Source organism: Microplitis demolitor, chromosome 7 (genome assembly GCF_026212275.2).
Source record: "Microplitis demolitor isolate Queensland-Clemson2020A chromosome 7, iyMicDemo2.1a, whole genome shotgun sequence".
NCBI classification, from domain to species: domain Eukaryota; kingdom Metazoa; phylum Arthropoda; class Insecta; order Hymenoptera; family Braconidae; genus Microplitis; species Microplitis demolitor.
In genome coordinates, this window is record NC_068551.1 from 17,131,681 (window position 1) to 17,150,499 (window position 18,819).

The 18,819-nt window shown below is 28.5% G+C and overlaps 1 protein-coding gene across 2 annotated transcripts in view; it reads left to right on the top strand.

Moving 5' to 3' along the window:
• Positions 1-18,819, top strand: part of LOC103577250 (voltage-dependent calcium channel gamma-4 subunit) — a 129,857-nt gene that overhangs the window by 29,399 nt on the left and 81,639 nt on the right. The gene's annotated exons all lie outside the window — the stretch shown is intronic.

The window sequence follows — 18,819 nt, forward strand, 5'->3', positions numbered from 1 at the left end:
TCCGAAATCACTCCGCTAAAAAGGCAAAATTCTTATTTATTCTGTATGCGAAGTGTTTTTTTTTAAACTCTGAAATTCTGAATGACGGAGTGAATCCGGATTTAAATAAAATCCATAATCGCTTCGAATTCACTCCCGATTTTTTACAGTGCATGATAATATTTAAATTGAATATATTCATTTTGGTTACACTATCATATATTTTTTTATGCATTACAAAAGTTAAAGTTTTTTTGCCCAAAACTCTTTTAAAAGGTTTGTAAAGTAGATCATGATACTTAGTTAGTGCGGAAATTTGCATTTTTAATATCCTGAAAAAAATGTGTTCGACAGCTTGAATATGAAAAAAATCTTTCCACGTCTAAGGTAATATAGCGGGAAAGCAAAAATAAGGGATTTTTTTTACAACAAACTTAATTTTTTACTAAGGTAAACAGTTTTAAACTCTCTACTGATGATATTTCATCCAAACAATTTATTTGAATGCCTTTAAAAAACAAAATTTTATTGTTATATTAAATTTTTTTTTTGTTTTTCTACTTCACAATTTTTTCATTTATTTCTTTTGTTTTAAAAGTTATTTAAATTATCAAACAAAAAATATAAATATTGGTTTAAATGAAAAATTATTTTCTCACGACTTTTTTAAAATTTTAATCAAACTGTCATTTTACCTTGAGATGCAAAAAGAAAATATGAGTAAAATCTATTACTTATTTAAAATGTAAAATCTCTTGTATACAATTCATAAAATAAAATGGCATGTATAATTCGTTTATATTTCACGTCATTTACTTTCCAGAAAGTAAAAAATATGAAAAAATTGTCATGTCAAGTCACGTAATATCCCAGAAAAGCATTTCATCCACGAGAAAAAATTAAATTTTTTGCGTACCGTAATTATATTTTCTTCAATAATTTTAAAAACATTTATTCTATTCTTGCATTTTTTCAGCGCGAAAAAATTTTTTAAAACCAAATGTGAAAAAAAATAATAAAATTATCGAGTTTATTCGGCGTTCGAAAAATATTCTTCTAACAGATGTTCATGTTTTTCATAGTAAAGAATTGATGGCTGTTGTCGAACGGATGTCAGTTTGTGTATGTGCACATGTGTGCAAAAAAATATGATTTACGATAGCTCCCAAGTGAAAAAGGACTCGGATGGTTTTTGTGGCTATCGAAAGTTTATCGAAACTTATATAGGTATGACTTGATGTTGAGATTGATCAGTTTTATAGTTTTGGAAATATTCAAAAAATATCATTTTTAAAGGACCTTTGTCTCGAAACAACTCATACTACAGGCAAATACATACTCGGTTAACCTCTCACGTATGGCACCTAGTGAACAGGACGATACCATCCCTCAGGTTTGACTTAACACATAAATTTATAGACACACAACCCTTTTTGACTCGGTCTGTGTGTACCAATCCCGAACGTGACAAATTGATTTTTCCAAATAGTGGTTGTCACAAAAACATAGAATCCAGCTTTAAAATAAAAAAGATTATCAAGGCTTATAACTCACTAACTCTTAAGCCGAGTTGCAACCGCGGACTTTGAATTCGCGATTTTAATTGGATATTAGCCTTAATTATTAATTTGATTTTTATAAAACTCTTTAAATCGGTTAATTGGTTCTCTTACGAATATTATAATAAGCTTAAAATTCATATTTTTTATGTTTTAATGGCTGTTGGAAAAAAGGATCTCAATAATAGCATAGAAGGAATTAAAAACTTATTTGTTGAAATTTCGACAAGCTTGAAAAGTTTTAATATTGGCTTACAAGGCATCTCTATTGTTAGCTTTTTTTTCTTAGACAAAAAATTTCAAAACATAAAAAATATAAATTTATTTTAATAATTAACTAAATATTTATGTATACTTATAATAAATATTAATTATTCAAATTATGCAAATTACAAATTTAAATTAGTACATACTTCAAATTCATGAATTCTCTCACAGTCAAATTACTTACTAAATATATAACAAGCTCTTCCACCTCCCCCCTTCGATAAATACTTATATATATAAATACTTATTATATATATATATATACATACATACATATATATATATATATATATATATATATATATATATAAGGGATGTGCGAATAGTTTAAACTTACTAGTTATTCGTTTTGAGTCAAATAAGAATTTTTCGAAAATTTTTAAAAAATTCGAAACATTCTGAAGTATTTGTAAGTTTTTGAATTATTCGTATTTTCGAATTATTCGTTAGTTTTTAAATCATTTGAAGCTTTACAATTAATTTGTAAATAATTTAAAAATACTTAAAATTGTAATATTTTTTCAAAAGTTCACATTTTTAGAGGTATAAATATATAGAGCTCAGACACGAATCTACAAAATGATTACGTATTGAATAATTTGAAAACTTTCGAATTCGTATCCGTTACTCCAAAGCCACAAGATATAATTGCTCGATAAGATCGACAGTCGTGTCCCAGTGTTCCCTATATATAATTATTCAGGTGACTAAATATATGATTAGGAAGTAAATTTGACGTTTGCACTTATGATATAGTACAACTGCAATTTCTGTAATGACTAAATACAATAAGGCCAGTATAATGAAATGAAGCTCCAACAATAGAAGCTCCACAAACCACATCCAATGATTAGTTTCTACGCCGACACACATTAACCAAAATAGTTACAGAACTTGTTAAAGTCCCATACTATTAAAGTATTATTGATCGTAGTTGATCTATTATATCAGAATCTACCACATTGAGCTGTTACGTCAACTCAATTTCGCTCTCCATAGAGATCAGAAAAAAGTTTTTTGATAAAGTTTCTATGCACCTTCCCGTTAATGCGAAGAAAGTTGGAGAGTATGATCTCAATAGGTTTACAACTTGTCAGTCCAATAATTTAGGTGGTAATTTATGCTAAGCTCTGTTTCATATTATATCACAACGGACGATTTACATGCTACCTCCATGACGTGCATAAATTACCATCAATTTCAATTGTTTGGAGTAAGGTATTATATTGACTGTTATTGACTTACGTTTGTATAATATAATAAAATCAAGATAAATTTTTTTTATTTAATATTTAAATAATTAACAGTTAACTGTTTTTTTTTTTATTAAAAAAAAAAAAAAAAATCCCGTGTGAAAAAAATGAAATCCAAAAACCTTCCTGACTGAACTTCTGAAATTAAGACAATTCTAAACTTTGGGTTCAGAATGCAGGCATTTGTTGAACCTTAAAAATAATTAGAAGTGTAAAAATTTTAAATTAGTGTGGACTTTTCTTGCGAAAACTTATTTGAGCTGTCAATCATCCGCTCTGCATTCACTCCGGAATTAATCCCTCGTTGACCACAAATTTTTTACAGTGTACCACTTGATAATTTTTCACTTCCTTATTTTTAAAAAGTTCCAAAAATGTTCAACTTCAAGTTCAGAATTATTTTGAATTTGGAAGTTCACCGTCATGAACATTTTTTGAAATATTTATGGGACGAATTTTTTTTACTTGGAATTTTCTAGAAAAAATTTGTTATTTTGTTACATCAAATTATAATAACAATTATTATCAAATTATAAAAGTAATCTCCCCCGATTCTTCTGCTTAGTCAAATAACTGAGAGTTATTCGTCAATAAAATTCCAGCTTGGAATTGTCAGTAAATTAAATTCAACGTAACGTTGAAAGAGGAAGGTTTAAAAATTTAATTTTGTGAGATTTAATAAATTTAATGATTGATAAAATTTCAAAATAATTTATTGAAAAGTTTGCGTTAACTTTTGAATCATGTATGCACACATGTTCATAAATATATGTTTATAAACACATAGTATAATAACTTCATGACTTTACTGCGGATATGAATTAATTGAACCGCATTTACTTGACTCAGTAATTATATACTTCATCTATTTACAAACTCAATTAATTTTGGTCCGACCATTTCATGTATAATCATGTTTGTTAACATCGACGCAAACTAAATAAAATTAAATGTTGATATGATAACTAAATATAACAGTATTATAATACTAAAAGGTGATATTTATACACGGAGAGCAATTTATGATAATAGTTGCAATGTGTTATGGGAATGGTTCCCATATCGTACACGGAGAGAAAATTATAGTAACAGTTACAATATATTATGGGAATGGTTCCCATACTGCATGGTAACTGGTTTTTTTAAAATGTTGATTATAGGAACGGCACCCATATATATTATGGTAACCATTCCTATAATTATGGATATAATTCCCATACGGTATTGGAATAGTTCCTATGGAATTATGGTAATCGTTACTATAATATTATGGTAATCGTTACCATAATATTATAGGAACAGTTACCATAATATTATGGCAATAGTTACCATAATATTATGGGAATAGTTACCATAATATTATGGGAATGGTTACCATAATATTATAGGAATGGTTACCATAATATTATGGGTATGGTTACCATAATATTTAGAAATTATAATAATTTTTTTTTGTAATAAGCATTTTTTTTGTATATTTAATCTTTTTGTGAAACTGTATTACAATATTATGTTAACCATTCCCATAATATTATGATAACCATTCCCATAATATTATGGTAACCATTCCCATAATATTATGGTAACCATTCCCATAATATTATGGTAACCATTCCCATAATATTATGGTAATAATTCCCATACATTATGGGAATGATTACCATAATATTATGGTAACCATTACCATATACGCTTAGGAACTGTTACAATGTGGTTATAGGATTGGTTCCTATTTGCTTATGGGAACTATTCCTATGAGTATGGTAATCATTACCATGATTCTTTCACATGCGATATGGGAACTGTTACCATAATGATAGGAATTGTTACCATATTTATGGAAACCTTCCCAAAAAGTATGGGCCTATATCCCATAATCCCAAGTAATCATTACCATAACGGTATGGGATGATATTTCATAAACGTACTAGGAACAGTTCCTTTAATTTTTTCACCGTGTAATATGATAACAGCCCTTGTCAAAAATTAAACTTGATTTAGACTTGTTCGTATTAAATCGTGATTAAGTAATAATTATATACCGTCCCCTTTCTGGATAAGCCTCGTAACTGCAAAATTATAATTTTGTTCAGAAATCGGTCAAAACATCTATTATGTTACACGTACTCATGGAAATATTAAAATTCAAAAGTCTCTCGAACATTTTGTTATAATTATTACAATTTGGAGCTTTTTTTACGTAATAGCAGTACTGAAGAATGTTTTTCACTCATAATTTTAATAATGAAAAAAAAGTGGTTACGAGGTTTACCCAGAAAAGGGACGATAAGCCAGGTAAGTCGAAAGCGAATTTGCGTGAATTCGCCTTGGTGTCAACTCGACTGGCTTATTTAGTCACGATTTAAGACGACCAAGTCTAAATCGAGTTTTATTTTTGATTATAGGAATAGTACCCATACATATAATGGTAACCATTCTATCTGTAAAGGTTTTACTCCTACATGATATCAGAATAGTTCCTGTAAAATTATGGTAAATTATGATCAATTGTTCTTAGATCATCAGCCGTGTCACCGTAAAAAATTTTTCTTTTTTTTATTAAAAAAAATGACTACAATAAAATTTTTTATAGCTAAACTTGCAGTAGTTTAAGTAAACAAAGATGCCAAAAAAAAATATTATTAAAGGTTAATAACTTATATTGACGTTATGACAGAGAGACTAATCTTGCCAAGTCTGGTCGCACCTAGTATTATGGTCGAATATTAGGGCGCCACTGGAAGATGGACTCGGCCTTCCAGAACCGGATGTTGGAGGATTTTATTTTTATTAATTTAAATTAAATTGTTACTCAGGGTCGTTCGTAATATTTTGTGAGTGAGAAGAGGAATCGTAGAGTAGGCTGAAATAATGTTAATTCAAATTTTATTTAGTTTAAGCACCTTGCTTTATTCATTAACTTTTGACAATAATTATTTCCTTATACTTATGACAAACTAATATTTTCCTATGACAAACTAATTTCCTTATGACAAACTAAATTCCTTATGACAAACTAAAATTCTTATGACAAACTAATTTTTCCTCGTCCCCTGGACGGATTCTTATGACAAACTAAATTTCCTCGTCCCCTGGACGGATTCTTATGACAAACTAAATTTTCCTCGTCCCCTGGACGGATTCTTATGACAAACTAAATTTTCCTCGTCCCCTGGACGGATTCTTATGACAAACTAAATTTTCCTCGTCCCCTGGACGGATTTCTTATGACAAACTAAATTTTCCTCGTCCCCTGGACGGATTTCCACACCCACACACCCACTGAATTTATCTCGTCCCCTGGACGGTAAGCCTTAACTTTAATTTAAAAACATCCCCTGGATGTGTAATTATTTAAAATAACCTTATCATGTCCACCGGACCTAAATCACAGACACAGTTTTCTTTACTTAAAATTATTGACTCTACTTTGAACTCTATTTAATTTATGACTTCATTTCCTTTTACTCAATTAATAAACTTGATTTTTCAATACAAAATTTCACCAATAAAATCTCCAATATAAAAATTTCACAACTATTAATTCTTACTTATTTTCCTTGATTTATTTAATTCATTTATTAATTTTCACTGTCTTATTTAATTCAATTATATTTATTAATTAATTAATTTAGGTTTTAATTTAATTATTAATTAATTAATTTCCCACTGAGAATTTTCCCATTAATATTTGTTTTCAAAATTGGTATCATTAATTTACTCACTATTTCTGATAATTATTTTTACTCAATTTAATTTACTGACAAAATAATCCTTCTTAACTTTTACACGACACAAATTTACCGTAATTGTCTAGCGTTTTACTTTTGATTTTATAATTTTAATTAGAATTATTTCAACATTATTTTATAAATCTTTCATAACTAATTTAACGACTAGAATTACGTCTTAAATTTACTAGAATATTCGGCCGGTCAATTGGTGTCGCAAGGCCTTAATTTATGATCTTACATGCGGACAAATTTTGTCTAGAGCGGCCGACAGGCCTGAATACTTTTATTAAAATATTGAATTTATTTTAATTTATTTATTGGATAATTTACGCGGAAAATTTATTTTATTCCAGCCGAGAGGCCTCGAATGAAATAAATTTAGAGTTACAACAGAAAGACAAGTACACGGCAAAGAATCTACGGAAATTTCGAGAACGCGAGACGCGTGATTAAACTAGCCGACGGCCTTGAGTTACCAATCTAATTCACGCAACCAGTAGAAAGATGCTAAGTAATTAATTTATAATTAATTCGGCCCTCAAAATTCGAGGCCTTAATCAATTATAAATTTTACCTTATGAAATTTAGACGCGCTGCGTATTTTCCAAAAGCTGCTGCCTTTGTTCTGCTGGCTATTCTGGGCCTCTCAAATTTAGCGCCTCTCTCTCTCTCTCCACTCAAAAATTTACTTTATAACCTGTCAATGAACAGTACGTATTAGTGATGTATTAAATAATTAGTTATGATAATTATCGGCCTAAAGGCCTAATAATTTACAGTAGGAAAAATTATGAATTAAAAAATCGCCTCGTTCCACGTGAAGCGTGGACGGACTTCACTATTTACCTGATGTTTTCTATCGATGTACTTGTCGTCCCGACAACTCTCTTTCTGCTTTCTTCCCGTTCCGCAGTCCATTATATTATTTCACTCCCGTTCACCATTCCGGAAACTTATTCCCACTACCTTAGACTAAGGAAATGACGAACGGACAGGCCTTAGCGATTCATGCGACGCCCGGTGACTAGTCGCAATACTACTCGTAACTTACGAGGTCATCGGCCGGTCATTGGCGGGAACGTAATTCAAATTCAAATTTATTTACTATTTTGTTTATTAAAATTACCCTGTCACAACGTTCTATTTAGCAAATTGTCTGATTATTTTTCGTAGGTAATTCTGTGCAATTCCCAGATACAGTAGAATCTTGTTATAAGTTACTCGGTTATAAGTAACTCCCCCTCTATTTATTTTCGCTCGTCTCGAAATACTATCCCCACTCCAGTTTCACTAACGCAGTTTTTCGGTTGTCGTGAAGAGTTTGCTTCTGCAGTCTTTCTATAAGTTAATAAAGTATGTGCGTAGATAAATGACAAACGTCGACTAACTTATAAAAGAACTGCGGACACAAACACAAACACGACGAATATATATGCAGAAAACTAAGTGATCACCGAGTAAATGATAAGAGTACGGTAAAGCCATCTCCAAGAAATTTTTCTCCTACAGCCCCTAACAGTAACTTATAACCAGGTTGTACTGTACTCATACTCAGAGAAAATATTTGAGTAACTTTAACAAAAATACTATACATATACTAGATATGGAATTGATTTTTAGATGGAAAAAATTTTTAATTTCTGTTTTTTCGCTTAAATGGGAGATTTTCTGAAATGGAGTAAGACAATTTGCTAATTAGAACGTCGATATAGAAATAAAATATAGAGAAGAAGAGACCGCGTGTATTTTTCCTAGCCGACAATGTATCCACTGAAAAATTCCTGAAAAAAAATTTTTAAAAAAATATCTTTAAGAAAAAATTTTAGGACACTCAAAACAGCAGAAAAAGGACACGGAGAAAAATATTAGCTCAAAACCTAGCAATTTTTATTATACTGTCGACCAAACTTGAAACAAGAAGGAAAGCATCCAAAAAATTATGATGCTCTTATGAAAAATTATTATGCCGCATCACAACTATTATAATTTAAGGAAATAATTGTTATTAAATCTTATCGATAAGTGTCTTACGCATAGTAAGTATTGTGATACAGCATAATAATTTTTCGTAGGAGCATAATAATTTTTTGGATACTTCCCTTCCTATTTCAAGTTTGTTCGACAGCATAATAAAAATTGGTAGGTTTCGAGCCAACAATTTTCTCCGTGGATGATGAGAGGAGGCTTGATTCAAGACTCTTAAATGGAAGTTAAAAACGATGTTTTTAAAAATATTTTTTACCAAATTTTTGGGATGGTCCATTTTGCTCACACAGTCCTGTTTTTCCGCCCTTCTCCTGTATACATAAGTTAACCTATAATTGTATATTATATTTCTTACCGATTTGAACTTATTAATGACTTAAAATGATTATCTTTAAATTTAAAGAAAAATTTACAATGAAAGTATCCATTCAATTTCTTAATGCTAATTTTTCGCACAATAAAATGCATTTGGAGTTGCTTTTAATAAAAAATACTAGAGAAATATGACAATATGGAGACATCAATATTTACGATATAGCTTGAATGTCAGCTCCATTTAATTTTATGCTGGCCATAAAGCTTTTCCCTAGTTCTTTTCTTCAATCGGTGGAAAATGTCCAAAGCAAGCAAATGTATTGTAAAAGTCAACTGCAGCTTTATTGATTAAAAGATATAATTTTAATATTTATGGAACACTATTACACAACTATACTTTTTTATAACGGTATTGAGTTGAGAAAATTCAATTAGAGGTAAATTTAATACAAATGTATATTGTACACTTAAGGCGGTAAAGTAAGAAATGTCTCAGATCACATGTAGTTGTTGGCTGAGGCGAAGCCGAGGTCAATAAACATGTGATCTGAAGCTTTTATATTTACTTCCCAAGATGTGTATGCTATTTTTCTCCTCGACGGAGGCGGAAAACGGCAACTTCGTTTTGCACAGCGGGACGAAAGTTGACTCTTTCCACCCGGAGGCGAGAAAGAACATTAACAATTAAATAATATGTAAACATTATCATTCAGTAATATTTTTATTATTTCATTACTTATATACATTAAATTTTTTTTTACATAATTAAGTAATAAAAAAAATGTTTTCTAACAAGTATACATAAAAATTTCATATCAACAATAATCAATAAATTTAAATTAATTTTTCTTTTTTTTATTTTTTTTTTTTCAATTACAATGACATAATTTGTATCATTATATTTTTATAATATATTTTTACGTCAAACACTATTTTTCAACTAATTTATTCTTACTGCATTGAAATAATATAAATATTTAAAATGTCCATAAATTCAAGTAAGATGAACTACTTTTCTAAATAAAAAAAAAAAAAAAGTACAGTATATTTTTTATTGTAGTATAAAATTTTTTTTCCATCATACCTTCACCGAAAGTTTAAATTCCTGCCCTGTTTAGAGAGAAGAAAGTCGTTCTTTTCTCTTATGAGAAAACAAATAATAAAAATTGACGCATGCGCCATTCTTCTCACGAATAAAGGCACAAATTTAAATTTTCAGGTGCAGATCTACACCGAAAAAAATTTTTAGTAAAGAAAATATTTTGGAAGACAAACGTCTTCGGAAACCAAGTCAAAGTTTTCCTGAGTCAAAATTAATTTATCTTGGTCAGAGATTTATACTTTATCCAAGAAAATTGAGGTTATCAAAAAAAATTTCTTGAATCAAGAATATTTACCTTCAGTCGATAATTTGTTTTTCTGTGTGGTGAAAATTGTATACACACCTCGGAAGAGGGTAGGACGTCCCAATCCACGTGTTTGCCACCCACGCCTTCGGCTCGGGTAGACAATTATTCTTTAATGTGTAATATAGGGGTAATCGGGTATGGTTGTCACATTGATCATAACAGACCACATCGAATGAAAAACGAACATTAATCGACGTCGAAAAATCGGATTCGAAAGGAAGTGATACCATCGCTATTCTTCGACACCGATCGATGAACCGATCGCCACAAATGACCACTGTGACAACCAACCTGCGAGACAACCATACCCGATCTCCCCTACTATTATTTAGTTTTATAAAAATAAGCGCGAATAACAAGTAGTACTCATAGTTTCTGCTTAATTATAAATTACAAAATTTTTCGATCGTAAAGCACACTCTGCAATAACAAGTTACGCTTACGCTTCTAGTAGATCACACCATTGGTCTTCAATTAACTTGTTTCGGGCTGACTGCTGACAGTGAAAGTTCCAATACCCATGTAATCTTGAAAAATATGGTGTATGAGTCAGGACGAAACATGATTTCAGACTATGGCTGGGGCAGCCAACTTCACCTTAGTCCAAAATCGTCTTATTTCATCCCTTGTCATACAATATACTATTAACAGTTACATAATATAAACGGTTATGTTTTATATTTACACTAAAAATTACATTTTAATGAGACATCTGGATATGTGTATACATTTATTGCACACCTCGAACGCGAAGCGGAGAGGTAGTGCCTTACTGTCACCAAATTTTATTTTTTTTTGTTCATTTGGATCCTTTTTTAAATCATTGTACAATTAATTTTTTTCATATAAAGTCCAATTTATTTTTAATAATAAAAATAATGTCCCGAGGCATTCAATTGTTGAATAAAATAGAAAATATGAATAAAAAAATTTTAAAAGATATATACATTTGCACAAAGAATAAAAAAAAATGCATTAAATTTTACAATATACAATCTCGGATAACATGCGTAACTTTTTATTGTTTATCGATGGATACGTTTAATGCACTAGAGTATTGTTCTACTTTTTTTTTGATTGGCATACCATGATAATAAAAAATTTTTCAGGAATGAATTTTTTTATTCAATTCAACTTTTTTATGATGACATGGCATTGATAGGTTTTTATTAAGTACATAAAATTTATACTGGTTTTAAATGAAGTTAGAGTGGAATATATACAGATTAAAAAATACATTTTCACATATAGAAATTTTTTTTTATTCGCCATAACAAAAAAATTATATTTATTCAATATTAAATTATTTTAGTTTATATCTCAAATATTTTTATATACTATTGATAGAATTTAGAGCATATTTATAATTCGTATATGGTTCATCTTACTTGAACAGTTTATCTTATTTAAATCTCCCCTACAATTTCTACATGACTACAAGATATTTATATAATTTAAGTATAAATGCAAAAGAAAAAAAAAATACAAAAAAAAAATCTATGTCGAAAAGATTAGTGTTTTATAACTGACATTGAATTTACCATCGACAGTCAAGCGGAAGAGGCTGGGGCTCATGGGCCGTCATCCGCCGATTCGATATTCGATTCAATTTATCTTCCTATTTTTTTCTCATAAAATCATTCTGTCATTTGATAAATTTTAACATACTCATTTTTTATAATATTTATATTTTATTTTTTTAATATAATTTTTTTTATTTCGTTTTTTTTTTTTTACTTATTAATATAGGTTTTATAATTTATTAATTAAATTAACAATTTATTCTAATACAATTTACATGTAATTACGCAGTATATAATTTTTAATGTTAATTATAATGTAACAATTTTAAATTCGTTAATTTTTCGTTTTATAAATTTACGGGCATAAATTTTTTTTTATTTACATTTAAATTACTCTAGATTATACATTAATTGACATTCGCACTTTTGTCTCACATTGCATAATTAAGTTTTAATATGGAAAAAAATAGCGACCATCATATTCATGTAAAATATATTTCAGCTAAAATAATTCTTTTGATGTTTATTTTTCCAACATAAACTGTCAGAATAAATGAGAAAATTTATACTGATGAACGCTATGCATTTTTACGTATAAGCTGAAAAATTTACAAATAATTTTAATCGACTAATTTATTCTTAAATATGTAAAATAATTGTTAAAGCTTTTCTCCACTGCAATTTTAAATAATTACTTATTTATTATTATTTATATTTATAACATAAATTTTTTCAAAAACACAATCGCGTTACACACTGTACAAAATCGGGAGTGGATTAAGAGTGGTTACAGATTTTATTTCAAACTAAATTCACTCCGCAAATTTTTTACCGTGTACTAATTCCGAAAGGATTTATAAATTTATACGCCTTTTTGGCTCGCAATTTTTAGCTTTAAAATAAATCTACAAAACAACGGGTAATAAAAAAAAATTTCAAATCCTGTTGGCTTCAGAAAGCTGCTTTTTAAAGGTAACGCGCGTATAAAAATATCTCCTTTTAAAACTAGTAACACGAAATTAGTAAATTCTTTCAAATAATATTTTTATTCAATATTATTTACAAGAATTTTGTTACATGTGTACAAATCTGCGATGTATATCTATATATGCACTACATTCAATATAACAAACACAGAATTTAATGAAAAAAAAAAAAAAAAAAATTCTGACATTTTAATATTTCAACGGAAAAAAAATTTACCATAAAAAATTTTTGACATTTTTATCAATTCAGTTATGCGAGCATTGGTTGATAATAAAACAAACAAATTTAAATATTTTTTACTTATAGTGCATTAAAATTTATTTGAATATTAAAAAAAAAATGATTTCATAAAAAATAATTAAAGACGGAATGAAGAATTTATTGATTTTTACAACAATTGTAACAATAACAATAGTAATTTTGCACAGATAATGTAAAAATTAAAGGGATAGATTAAGATAGTACATACCTACGAACAGATGGGAAGGCAATTTAATTCTTGAATGTGGAAGATGATAATAGCCTGAGGATATTTGATACGATCGCAATACGGAAGGTTTCATATCAATATCAAGGAGACCGTAAACTTGAATTTACGCCTGATAATTACCTGCGGAAACCTTAGCTTCTGAGGATGATTACATACATCGACTATTTATAGTAACGATTGATTATGACGTCATTTGATTCGAAAATAAAATTATATAAAAATAATATAACTATAAATAAATATTATGTATTATATTTTTTGAGTTCATCGATTTCTACTAAATCACAGTATTTATCATCAATTGTTGATGTGAAACTTTGCCAGTCAACTTTTTAAACTAGTACGGATGCTCTCGAGAGTACATATATTGCAAAGCACTTTTCTATAGGTGTAGGATAAAAATAATCTGAAAAAAAAAAAAAAAACAAAAAAAAGGGAAGATCTATTATATTGCCACGATTCTCTGACTTGCACTTCCTATGTATGACACTCCCACTAAACTTTACTACATGTATGACTTATAGCCTACGTAAGTCTCAAAGAAGCCATCGACTTCAGAGGACTTTTTCTGTGAAAAAAACTCTTAAACTAAAGCTGCTGAAAAATATCTACATTTTACTGCGGTAGAATCTGTAACGACTTTGTATTACACTAAGAAAATTTCATTCATTTATTTTCACATTTACTAACACGCATTGTCGACTAAGCGAATAGTACTTGAAAAAAATAATTTAAATTTAATCAGATCTTAGAAAATCGGATTTTTCCGTTATTTAGTTCTACACGGAGGGAAAGTTATGGTAACTGTTCCTAGGACGGTGATAAAATATAAACCCGTAATGTTATGGTACTAATTGCTGGGAATTATGGGATATACGTCTATTTTCGAGAAAAGTTTTTATAACTATAAGAACAATTCTTATAATTGTGATAACAGTTCTTATATCGTATGGTACACTGTGAAAAATTCCCATTAAATTTTACTATGGGTGCATTGTAACCCCGGACCATAAGAAAACTGTGACAAAATTTACAAGTGTACCATAGTAAACGGTATGCGCAGACGACACGATTGGGACCTATGCGCATACGTTTACTATGGTACACTTGTAAATTTTGTACCAGTTTTCTTATGGTCCGGGGTTACAATGCAACCATAGTAAAATTTAATGGGAATTTTTCACAGTGTAACAGAATTATGGTAATGATAACCATACTTATTGGAATAATTCCCAGTCACATAGTAATAAATCCTATATCCACTTTGGAACGGTTCCAAGGTGCGTATGAGAATAAACCCTGTACATTATGATAACTGCGTCCATGATATGTGTGAAATATTTCCATAGTACGTTATGGTAAGCATTACTATATATTCTGGTAATGATTCCCACAATGTATGGTGATGATTACCATAATATTATGATTCCCATAATATGAAGAATTTCTGAATGTTATGTAACTGCCCGACGAAGAGAAATTTTCTACACGCTAAAAAAAAATGCTAACTATTACCATCTTGCGATAAGGAATGATTACCATCGTGTATGTGATAATTATTATCATGCGTTTATGTTAACTATTCGTTTCTCGTATAGTAACAATTACAATTGCCGATAGTAATAGTTACCATCTAGATCGTAATATTTCTTATGTCTGAAGAATTTTTAATTTTACCTTCTAAAATAGTTATGGTTATCATCACAGATAGGAATGGTTACTATCTAGATACGAATGCTTACCATCTTCGATAGTAATAATTAGCATAAAAGAATGAGGATCATTAACATGTAAGAATAGGAATAGTTACTTCATTAAGATGGCACGTATTACCACTTTTTTTTCAGCGTGTAATTGTATAAAGTTGGATAGAAAAAATAGCCCGATCCAATTGTATACAATCGTAGATAATTATATCTAAATATATACAAATGTATATAATTGTATATAATCCCATACTAAATTCGTATAGATTATATATAATTATATACATTTATATATAATTTTATTATTCTTTTTTGCATTTTTATATTGAATTATATACGATTGTATATAATTATATAAAAATTTTATATAATTATGAATCACCTCTGTCCAATTGTATATAATTCATATATAACTGTATTCAGTTATATAAAATTTTTTTTCATCGGGTGTTACTATAAATAATATTATGGTAACCATTACCACAATATTATGGTAACTATTACCATAATGCCATAGTAACTTTTACCATATATTATGGCAGTCATTCCCATGAAATATGGCAACGCTTACCATGGTATATGGAAACAATTACTATAGTGGTATGGGAATGATTACTATGATATTATGATAACTTTTACCATGAATTATCGGAATCGTTATATATTATAATATATGGTAACGCTTACTATATAAATAGTAATGATTACTATCACAGTATGGAAACCATTACCAAAGTATTATGGTTACGATTCCCATAATACGAAGAACTTTTGAATGTAATATAGCTGTTACTATAAATAATATTATGGTAACTATTGCCATAGATTATGGCAATGATTCCTATGATGTGTGGCAACGCTTACCATACTATATGGTAATGATTACTGTAGTAGTATGGGAATGATTACTATGATATTGTGGTAACTTACCATGACTTACAGGAATCGTTCCCATAATATGTAGTAGCGCTTACCATAATGTATGATATTGCTTACCATAGTATATGATAACAATTACCATAGTAATAGGAACGATTACCATAATGACACAAAAAATATTACCATAATTTTATAGGAACTATTCCAATAACATATAGGAATGAAACCCATATAAATAGAAACGGTTACCATAATTTTATAAGTGCCATTCTTATAGTCAATATTTAAAAAAAAATCTGTTACGATACGATATGGTGACTATTACCAAAATACATTATAATTGTCATCGTAAGCTTTTATGCGTGTACTCCAATCACATTAGATCTATTTAAATTATCTCAAATCCTTAAAGATCTTTTCAGATCTACAATTTTCGATTTTTTTTTGATAGCTTTAAAATCTCCTCAAAAATCAAAATTTAAATTTATTCAGTTTAGTGATTTCCCGTTTTGTGTCTTGGTCGTAGATCTAAAAATGGAAAAACCAAATCTCCGTAAGTTTAAACTGTGTTTTCTTGAGATAACTTTTATTTTTTATGAGATGCTCTATCAAAATAAATTGAATAAAAATCAATTAGTTCAGTGATTACTTAAGATAATTAAATTTTAAAAAAAGAATAGTACTTTTATAGATTCACAATTTACTGGGTTCATTTGATTCACAAGAGATTAAAAACAAATTTAAATTCCTCTTTTGCTGTCTAGGTTATAAGCCGATGAGTTACAGTTTAAAAAAAAAATAGTCATATTTACTACTAAAAATAAAATAAAAGTAATACATTTCTGGATGATGAAGTACAATATTTACCTTTATCTCTATCAACAAGTATGTGAAAATTTAAATACCCTTCGGAAAATGTATATAGGAAAATAATCCTTCTTATAAAAGAGAAAAAAAAATGTGGATTACTTCATCACTTTCTGTTTTATTTTATTTAACTTTTTTTTTTTTACGTTTTACTCTGCTTAACTTTACTCTCTACATCCACTGATATCCTAGGAAAATAAATCCCTTGGTAACTCTCGTAACGGCAACGCCGTTCTCTACCTATCTGATTGCGCCGATTTATTGCGGCAAAAAAAAAGGGAAGAAAGTAACTAAAGAAAAAAAAATAAATAATAAAATTAAAATAAAAAAAAGTTGATACGTTATTTAGTCAGACTTAGTTATTTAGTAATTTCTTAAAAAGTGATATGAGTACAGTAAAATTGAAAAATATGAACATATATGTTAACACGGAAAAAAATAGGGCTCGGAAATTTATTAGTTTGAAGTATATTCCTGACTTTAAGTTAATATCTACATAAAAATTTTATACTGGGATCATAATTTATCGAAAAACTGTAAACATTTATATCAAAATTTAAAATATATGAGAAAACAAAATTTATAACTTATATCATAAATTCATATCTAAAAGCAATGATATTCATTTATTTTTTTAAACAATGTATAGTATACTACAGGAAATGCCTGTGCCAAAAAAAATTCCTTCCAAAAATGTTCCACAAAGGTTTAGAAGAGTGAATTTCCAAATTTGAAACATTTCTAAACTTTGAGTTGATCATTTTTTGAATTTTTAAAAAAATTCATGATTACAAAAAAATTTTTAACTTAATATTTCCCCAGCAGATTTTTCGGAACTTCTTAAGTAAAAAATTCAACTTTAGAACTTTGCTGTCTAAAACATTGAAAAAAATGCTTTTTAGTACTATAGTAGTAATTTCTCGTAAAAAAAAAACGTTCCAAATATGTTCCAAAATGGTTGATAACAGTAAACTTTAAATTTTGAGACAATTCTAAACTTTGAGTTGATCGTTTTTCGATTATTTGAAAAAATTCATGTGTACAAACAATTTTTCTACTTAATACTTTCTACCCAGAGTTTTCGGAACTTTTAAGCTAAAAAATTCCATTATGAGAACTATGCTGGTTTCAAAACATTTAAAAAGCTTAAAAACGAATTATAGATAATTTTCAACTTATTAGAGCTGCTCAAGAATGAGGTCAAGAGATCAAAAATTTCTTTTACTCTTGAATTTTTTTTGAAAATCCAAAAATGATCAACAAAGTTCAGAATCGTCTCTAATTTCGAAGTTCACTCTTTTCAAACATTTTCGGGAGGAATTTTTTTTCCAAACCAGTTAATCTATAAGAATTAATAAATGTTTTTGTATTGAATTCATAACAATACTAATTTTGCGATAATTCTTAATATTTCGTTTACTATTTCATGGAAATAATCGTTTATTAATTCATGGAAATAATTTCCAATTTTTTGCTACATTAATATTCTGGTTTTTATTCTTCCCATGTACTTTATTATAAAATGAAAATATTTCGATACACAAGATTGCAATAGTCCAAGTATCATAAATGAGAATCGTTGAGTATGATTAAATCACGTCAAATGGACAAATTGCTCGAGATGGTTTAACACGATTGGGAACGTGCTATCACGTTATCATGTCTACTATAGAGGAATATGTCCTTTCGATACTACAGTTGTTTATCTATATATCTATTGTATGAGAGAAAGGACTTTGGAATTATATTCTCATGCTCATGTATGATGTACGTGTTATTGGAATTTCTTCATCTATCCCTATATTCCGTTTGAACTGAGGAAATCCAATAGTATTAATATACTTCGTATTGACATTAAATAATTA